Raw genomic sequence first — 9139 nt, forward strand, 5'->3', positions numbered from 1 at the left:
AAGAACATCATTTATAAACTAAAAAATGCATAAACACATTTTATCCGCCATGTTTAATTATTAACATTTAGAAAGGAAAGCCCACCCACTGTCCTTGCTTGTTTTACCCCCAAGCCATAAGACTCCTGAACAGGTAATCAAATGGCTACCCGGACTATTTGCATTGTGTGCCCCCCCCCCCCCCCCCAATCCCTCTCATACGCTGCTGCTACTCTCTTTTTATCTTATATGCACAGTCACTTTAACTATACATTCATGTACATACTACCTCAAATTAGCCTGACTAACCAGTGCTCCCGCACATTGGCTAACCGGGCTATCTGCATTGTGTCCCGCCACCCACCACACGCCAACCCCTCTTTTACGCTGCTGCTACTCTCTGTTCATCATATATGCATAGTCACTTTAATCATATCTACATGTACATACTACCTCAATCAGCCTGACTAACCGGTGTCTGTATATAGCCTCGGTACTGTATATAGCCTGTCTTTTTACTGTTGTTTTATTTCTTTACTTCACCTAATAACTTTTTTGCACTGTTGGTCAGAGCCTGTAAGTCAGCATTTCACTGTAAGGTCTACACCTGTTGTATTCAGCGCACGTGACAAATAAACTTTGATTTGAATTAGTTAGATTATTTAAGTTTAAATCATATTCAATACAATTATTTCCCATGCACCACAGGTATCCTATGAAGCAGGTTTCAGAAGTTAGCGAGGTAACTTGGGTCAACAGTTAAACTCGGGATAACCGGTCATAGGAAAGTGGCTCACCTTTTAGCCTGCTACATTTCAATGGAAACTAATCGTTCAGAAGCAGTGATGTAGAGAAGTCATTCTGCGGGGAGCAGCTCCCTTACTTTTTTACATTTGAGAATAAACAGAGCTGGAAAAAATATTTCTGGGAAAAGTTTTTTTTTTTTTTTATCGAAATAAATAATATTTAATTACCACTAAAATTAAATGAAAACCGGTAAATGGTGGTTTCTTTCCTGTCTTCTCTCTCTGGTTGTGGGACAAATTATGAATATCTTTAGACGTGTGTGCGGAGGCCATTGACTTGACCATTTTGAGCGGGACAAATCCATGTAACAAAAAATAAACTGACAGAATACTCTATCAGGGGTTGCTAACAAGGCTATCCTCATCGCAGTTTGTTATGGACTCGGGGCTCACCTCACGGCTATCCTCATCAGTTTGTTCTGGACTCGGGGCTCACCTCACGGCTATCCTCATCAGTTTGTTATGGACTCGGGGCTCACCTCATGGCTATCCTCATCGCAGTTTGTTATGGACTCGGGGCTCACCTCGCGGCTATCCTCATCAGTTTGTTATGGACTCGGGGCTCACCTCACGGCTATCCTCATCGCAGTTTGTTATGGACTCGGGGCTCACCTCACGGCTATCCTCATCAGTTTGTTCTGGACTCGGGGCTCACCTCACGGCTATCCTCATCAGTTTGTTCTGGACTCGGGGCTCACCTCGCGGCTATCCTCATCAGTTTGTTCTGGACTCGGCTCACCTCACGGCTATCCTCATCAGTTTGTTCTGGACTCGAGTCTTACCTCGCGGATATCCTCATCAGTTTGTTCTGGACTCTGGGCTCACCTCGCGGCTATCCTCATCGCAGTTTGATCTGGACTCGGGGCTCACCTCGCGGCTATCCTCATCAGTTTGTTCTGGACTCGGGGCTCACCTCACGGCTATCCTCATCAGTTTGTTCTGGACTCGGGGCTCACCTCGCGGCTATCCTCATCAGTTTGTTCTGGACTCGGCTCACCTCACGGCTATCCTCATCAGTTTGTTCTGGACTCGAGTCTTACCTCGCGGATATCCTCATCAGTTTGTTCTGGACTCTGGGCTCACCTCGCGGCTATCCTCATCGCAGTTTGATCTGGACTCGGGGCTCACCTCGCGGCTATCCTCATCACAGTTTGTTCTGGACTCGGGTCTTACCTCGCGGCTATCCTCATCGCAGTTTTTTCTGGACTCGGGTCTTACCTCACGGCTATCCTCATCAGTTTGTTCTGGACTCGGGGCTCACCTCACAGCTATCCTCATCAGTTTGTTCTGGACTCGGGGCTCACCTCACCCTACTGTCCAACTGCTTAGCTTACAGAAATGTAAACTTAAAAAAAAATGCTGGGTCAATAACGACCCATTTTGGTCATTTCTGTAACCCAGCTCTGGGTCACTGAGTACTGTACCCACCTAGCGCCGGGTTATTTTGACTCATCGCTGTTGGATCACTTTTTTTACCCAACAGTGGGCTGATTTTTACTCTTTTGCTGGGTTATTGTTCTTCGTGTATTTTGGTCCAAACAGTAGGTTATTTCTTTCTTAATTGCTGTGTTATCAATATTTTTGATTGACTTTTTCTCTGTTACAGAATCTGATAATTACTTCTAACAATAACAATCAATGTTGCATAAACTGCCTTCATTTTGCTGGACCCCATGAAGAGTAGCTGCTGCCTTGGCAGGAACTAATGGGGATCCATAATAAACCTCAGGAAGAGTAGCTGCTGCCTTGGTAGGAACTAATGGGGATCCATAATAAACCCCAGGAAGAGTAGCTGCTGCCTTGGCAGGAACTAATGGGGATCCATAATAAACCCCAGGAAGAGTAGCTGCTGCCTTGGCAGGAACTAATGGGGATCCATAATAAACCCCAGGAAGAGTAGCTGCTGCCTTGGCAGGAACTAATGGGGATCCATAATAAACCTCAGGAAGAGTAGCTGCTGCCTTGGCAGGAACTAATGGGGATCCATAATAAACCCCAGGAAGAGTAGCTGCTGCATTGGCAGGAACTAATGGGGATCCATAATAAACCCCAGGAAGAGTAGCTGCTGCCTTGGCAGGAACTAATGGGGATCCATAATAAACCCCAGGAAGAGTAGCTCCTGCCTTGGCAGGAACTAATGGGGATCCATAATAAACCCCAGGAAGAGTAGCTGCTGTCTTGCAGGAACTAATGGGGATCCATAATAAACCCCAGGAAGAGTAGCTGCTGCCTTGGTAGGAACTAATGGGGATCCATAATAAACCCCAGGAAGAGTAGCTGCTGTCTTGGCAGGAACTAATGGGGATCCATAATAAACCCCAGGAAGAGTAGCTGCTGCCTTGGCAGGAACTAATGGGGATCCATAATAAACCCCAGGAAGAGTAGCTGCTGCCTTGGCAGGAACTAATGGGGATCCATAATAAACCCCAGGAAGAGTAGCTGCTGCATTGGCAGGAACTAATGGGGATCCATAATAAACCCCAGGAAGAGTAGCTGCTGCCTTGGCAGGAACTAATGGGGATTCATAATAAACCCCAGGAAGAGTAGCTGCTGTCTTGGCAGGAACTAATGGGGATCCATAATAAACCACATACACATGGTTAGCAGATGTTTTTGGTCACATACACATGGTTAGCAGATGTTAATGCGAGTGTAGTGAAATGCTTGTGCTTCTAGTTCCGACAGTACAGTAATATCTAACAAGTAATCTAACAATTCCCCAACAACTACCTAATACACACAAATCTAAAGGGGTGAATGAGAATATGTATATGTAAGTATATGGATGAGCGATGGTGGAGCGGCATAGTCAAGGTGCAATAGATGGCATATAATACAGTATATACATGTGATATGAGTAATGTAAGATGTGTAAACATTATTAAAACTTCTTATGGCAGTATTGAGTAGCTTGGATGAAAAGGTGCCCAGAGGTGCCCAGAGTAAACTGCCTGCTGGGCAACTGTCCCAGTTGCTAATATATGCATAGTATTAGTATATTTGGATAGAAAACACTCTGAAGTTTCTAAAACTGTTTGAATGATGTCTGTGAGTATAACAGAACTCATATGGCAGGCAAAAACCTGAGAAAAAATCCAACCAGGAAGCGGGAAATCTGAGGTTTGTCGATTTTCAACTCAGCCCCTATCGAATACACAGTGGGATATGGGTCATTTTGCACTTCCTAAGGCTTCCACTAGATGTCAACAGTCTTTAGAACATTGTCTGATGCTTCTACTGTGAAGTGGGGCCGAATGAGAGGGGATTGAGTAAGGTCTAACATGACCTGAACGTGCGCTGACCATGCGCGTTCATGTGAGAGCGAGCTCTGTTCCATCGCACTTCTGAAGACAAAGGAATTCTCCGGTTGGAACATTATTGAAGATTTATGTTAAAAACATTCTAAAGATTGATTCAATACATCGTTTGGCATGTTTCTACTGACTGTAACTTTTTGACATTTTGTCTGCTTTTAGTGAATGCGCTTCGTGACTTTGGATTTGTTTACCAAACGCGCTAACAAAAGTAGCTATTTGGACATAAATTATGAACATTACCGAACAAATCAAACATTTATTATGGAACTGGAATTCCTGGGAGTGCATTCTGATGAAGATCATCAAAGGTAAGTGAATGTTTATAATGTTATTTCTGACTTCTGTTGACTGCACAATATGGCGGATATATTTTTGTCTTGATTAGGCTCTGAGCACCGACCTCAGATTATTGCATGGTTTGCTTTTTCCGTAAAGCTTTTTTGAAATCTGACACAGCGGTTGCATTAAGGAGAAGTGGATCTAAAATTCCGTGTATAACACTTGATCTTTGATCAACGTTTATTATGAGTATTTCTGGAAATTGATATGGCTCTCTGCAAAATCACCGGATGTTTTTGGAACATCTGAACATAACGAGCCAATGTAAACTGAGATTTCTTTATATAAATATGAACTTCACCAACCAAAACATACATGTATTGTGTAACATGAAGTCCTATGAGTGTCATCTGATGAAGATCATCAAAGGTTAGTGATTCATTTTATCTCTATTTCTGCTTTTTGTGACTCCTGTGTTTGGCTGGAAAAATGGCTGTGTTTTTTGTCAGTGACCTAACATAATCGTTTGTGGTGCTTTCACTGTAAAGCCTTTTTGAAATTGGACACTGTGGTGGGATTAACAACAAGATTACCTTAAAAATGGTATAAGATACTTGTATGTTTGAGGAATTTTAATTATGAGATTTCTGTTGTTTGAATTTGGCGCCCTGCACTTTCACTGGCTGTTGTCATATCGATCCCATTAACGGGATTGCAGCCATAAGACGTTTTAAAGTGGTATTATTTAGAGTGCACTGTATAAAGTGACTAGTGATCCATTTATTAAATTGGCCAGAATGAGTTAATGATTGCTGTTTAGCAGTCTGATGGCCTTGAGATAGAAGCTGTTTTTCAGTCTCTCGGTCCCAGCCTCTCCTTCCCAGCCTCTCGGTCCCATTCTCTCGGTCCCAGCCTCTCGCTCCTAGCCTCTCGGTCCCAGTCTCTCGGTCCCAGTCTCTCCGTCCCAGTCTCTCGGTCCCAGCCTCTCGGTCCTAGTCTCTCGGTCCCAGTCTCTCGGTCCCAGTCTCTCGGTCCCAGCCTCTCGGTCCTAGTCTCTCGGTCCTAGTCTCTCGGTCCCAGTCTCTCGGTCCCAGCCTCCGGTCCCAGCCTCTCGGTCCCAGCCTCTCGGTCCCAGTCTCTCGGTCCCAGTCTCTCGGTCCCAGTCTCTCGGTCCCAGCCTCTCGGTCCCAGTCTCTCGGTCCCAGCCTCTCGGTCCCAGCCTCTCTGTTCCAGTCTCTCGGTCCCAGTCTCTCGGTCCCAGCCTCTCTGTACCAGTCTCTCGGTCCTAGTCTCTCGGTGCCAGCTTCTCCCACTGATGGTGGGATAAGCACTCTCAGGGCCATGCAGCCTCTAGTATCTGGGCATGAGTTGGACAAGAAGGATTTACTTCAGACGCCCAACAAGGCCCTCATCCCAGTCATTCGCAACAGAAAGAGACGGTGGTATCGAGGACGAAAGTCTGGTTGCCTTGTAAGGATCCAACATTGAGTGGGTAATCTGCCTTTACCAGCGGTCCTATTAGCCAACGTACAATCGATCGATAATAAAATAGACAAACTACGATCATGTATGTCCTACCAAAGGGCAGCACAGCACAAAGGGAAGCACAGCCGCAAGCTGCCCAGTGACACGAGCCTACCAGACGAGCTACATTTCTTCTATGTTCGCTTCGAGGCAAGTAACACTGAAGCATGCATGAGAGCATCAGCTGTTCTGGATGACTGTGTGATCGCACTCTCCGTAGCCGACGTGAGTAAGACCTTTAAACAGGTCAACATTCACAAGGCCGCAGGGCCAGACGGCTTACCAGGATGTGTACTCCAAGCATGCGCTGACCAACTGGCAAGTGTCTTCACTGACATTTTCAACCTCTTCCTGTCTGAGTCTGTAATACCAACATGTTTCAAGCAGACCACCATATTCCCTGTGCCCAATAACACTAAGTTAATATGCCTAAATGACTATCAACACGTCTGTAGCCATGAAGTGCTTTGAAAGGCTGGTCATGGCTCACATCAACACCATTATCCTAGAAATCCAAGACCCACTCCAATTTGCATACCGCCCCAACAGATCCACAGATGATGCAATCTCTATTGCACTCAACACTTCCATTTCCCACCTGGACAAAAGGAACACCTATGTGAGAACGCAATTCATTGACTACAGCTCAGCGTTCAACACCATAGTGCACTCAAAGCTCATCACTAAGCTAAGGACCCTGGGACTAAACACCTCCCTCTGCAACTGGATCCTGGACTTCCTGACGGGCTGCCCCCAGGTGGTAAGGGTAGGTAACAACACATCTGACACGCTGATCCTCAACACAGGGGCCCCTCAGGGATGCGTGCTCAGTCCCCTCCTGTATTCCCTGTTCACTCATGACTGCATGGCCAGGCACGACTCCAACACCATCATCACGTTTGCTGAATGACACAACAGTGGTAGCCTTGATCACAGACAACAATGAGACAGCCTATAGTCAGGAGGTCAGAGACCTGGCTGTGTGGTGCAAGGACAACAACCTCTCCCTCAACGTGATCAAAACAAAGGAGATTATTGTGGCCTACAGGAAAAGGAGGACTGAGCACGCCCCCATTCTCGTCGACGGGGCTGTAGTGGAGCAGGTTGAGAGCTTCAAGTTCCTTGGTGTCCACATCACCAACAAACTATCATGGTCCAAACAAATGAATAAGACAGTCAAGAAGAGGGCCCAACAAAACCTATTCCCCCTCAGGAGACTGAAAAGATTCGGCATGGGTCCTCAGATCCTCAAAAGGTCCTTCAGCTGATCCATCGAGAGCATCCTGACTGGTTGCATCACTGCCTGGTATGGCAACTGCTCGGTCTCGACCACAAGGCACTACAGAGGGTGGTGCGTATGGCCCAGTACATCACTGGGGCCAAGCTTCCTACCATCCAGAATATCTATACCAGGCGGTGTCAGAGGAGAAACCTATGTCACCGACTCCAGCCACCCAAGTCATAGACAGAATCTCTTCTAGAGCGCCAAGTGTTGTTCCAAAAGGCTTCTTAACAGCTTCTACCCCTTCTACTTCTACCTACCAACAGCTTCTACCCCTTCTACTTCTACCTACCAACAGCTTCTACCCCTTCTACTTCTACCTACCAACAGCTTCTACCCCTTCTACTTCTACCTACCAACAGCTTCTACCCCTTCTACTTCTACCTACCAACAGCTTCTACCCCTTCTACTTCTACCTACCAACAGCTTCTACCCCTTCTACTTCTACCTACCAACAGCTTCTACCCCTTCTACTTCTACCTACCAACAGCTTCTACCCCTTCTACTTCTACCTACCAACAGCTTCTACCCCTTCTACTTCTACCTACCAACAGCTTCTACCCCTTCTACTTCTACCTACCAACAGCTTCTACCCCTTCTACTTCTACCTACCAACAGCTTCTACCCCTTCTACTTCTACCTACCAACAGCTTCTACCCCTTCTACTTCTACCTACCAACAGCTTCTACCCCTTCTACTTCTACCTACCAACAGCTTCTACCCCTTCTACTTCTACCTACCAACAGCTTCTACCCCTTCTACTTCTACCTACCAACAGCTTCTACCCCTTCTACTTCTACCTACCAACAGCTTCTACCCCTTCTACTTCTACCTACCAACAGCTTCTACCCCTTCTACTTCTACCTACCAACAGCTTCTACCCCTTCTACTTCTACCTACCAACAGCTTCTACCCCTTCTACTTCTACCTACCAACAGCTTCTACCCCTTCTACTTCTACCTACCAACAGCTTCTACCCCTTCTACTTCTACCTACCAACAGCTTCTACCCCTTCTACTTCTACCTACCAACAGCTTCTACCCCTTCTACTTCTACCTACCAACAGCTTCTACCCCTTCTACTTCTACCTACCAACAGCTTCTACCCCTTCTACTTCTACCTACCAACAGCTTCTACCCCTTCTACTTCTACCTACCAACAGCTTCTACCCCTTCTACTTCTACCTACCAACAGCTTCTACCCCTTCTACTTCTACCTACCAACAGCTTCTACCCCTTCTACTTCTACCTACCAACAGCTTCTACCCCTTCTACTTCTACCTACCAACAGCTTCTACCCCTTCTACTTCTACCTACCAACAGCTTCTACCCCTTCTACTTCTACCTACCAACAGCTTCTACCCCTTCTACTTCTACCTACCAACAGCTTCTACCCCTTCTACTTCTACCTACCAACAGCTTCTACCCCTTCTACTTCTACCTACCAACAGCTTCTACCCCCAAGTCATAAGACTCCTGAACACCTAATCAAAGGGCTACCCAGAACCCTCTTTTACGCTGCTGCTACTCTCTGTTTATTATCTATGCATAGTGACTTTAACTCTACCCACGTACATATTACATACACATTACCTCAATTACCTTGACTAACCGATGCCCCCGCACATTGACTCTGTACCGGTACCCGCTGTATATAGACTCGCTCTTGTTATTTTACTGCTGCTGTCACGACTTCCGCCGAGGTCGGCTCCTCTCCTTGTTCGGGCGGCGTTCGGCGGTCGACGGCACCGGCTTTTTAGCCATCGCCGCTCCATTTATCATGTATCCATTTGTTTTGTCTTGTTCCCTGCACACCTGGTTTTCATTCCCCAATCACACTACATGTATTTATTCCTCTGTTCCCCATCATGTCTTTGTGTAGGATTGTTTGTGTTATGTATATTTTGATATTGTGGATATTGTTATATTACTTTTTGTCTATGTTCCGTGTTT

Source organism: Salvelinus alpinus, chromosome 13 (genome assembly GCF_045679555.1).
Source record: "Salvelinus alpinus chromosome 13, SLU_Salpinus.1, whole genome shotgun sequence".
In the NCBI taxonomy this organism is placed as follows: Eukaryota; Metazoa; Chordata; class Actinopteri; order Salmoniformes; family Salmonidae; genus Salvelinus; species Salvelinus alpinus.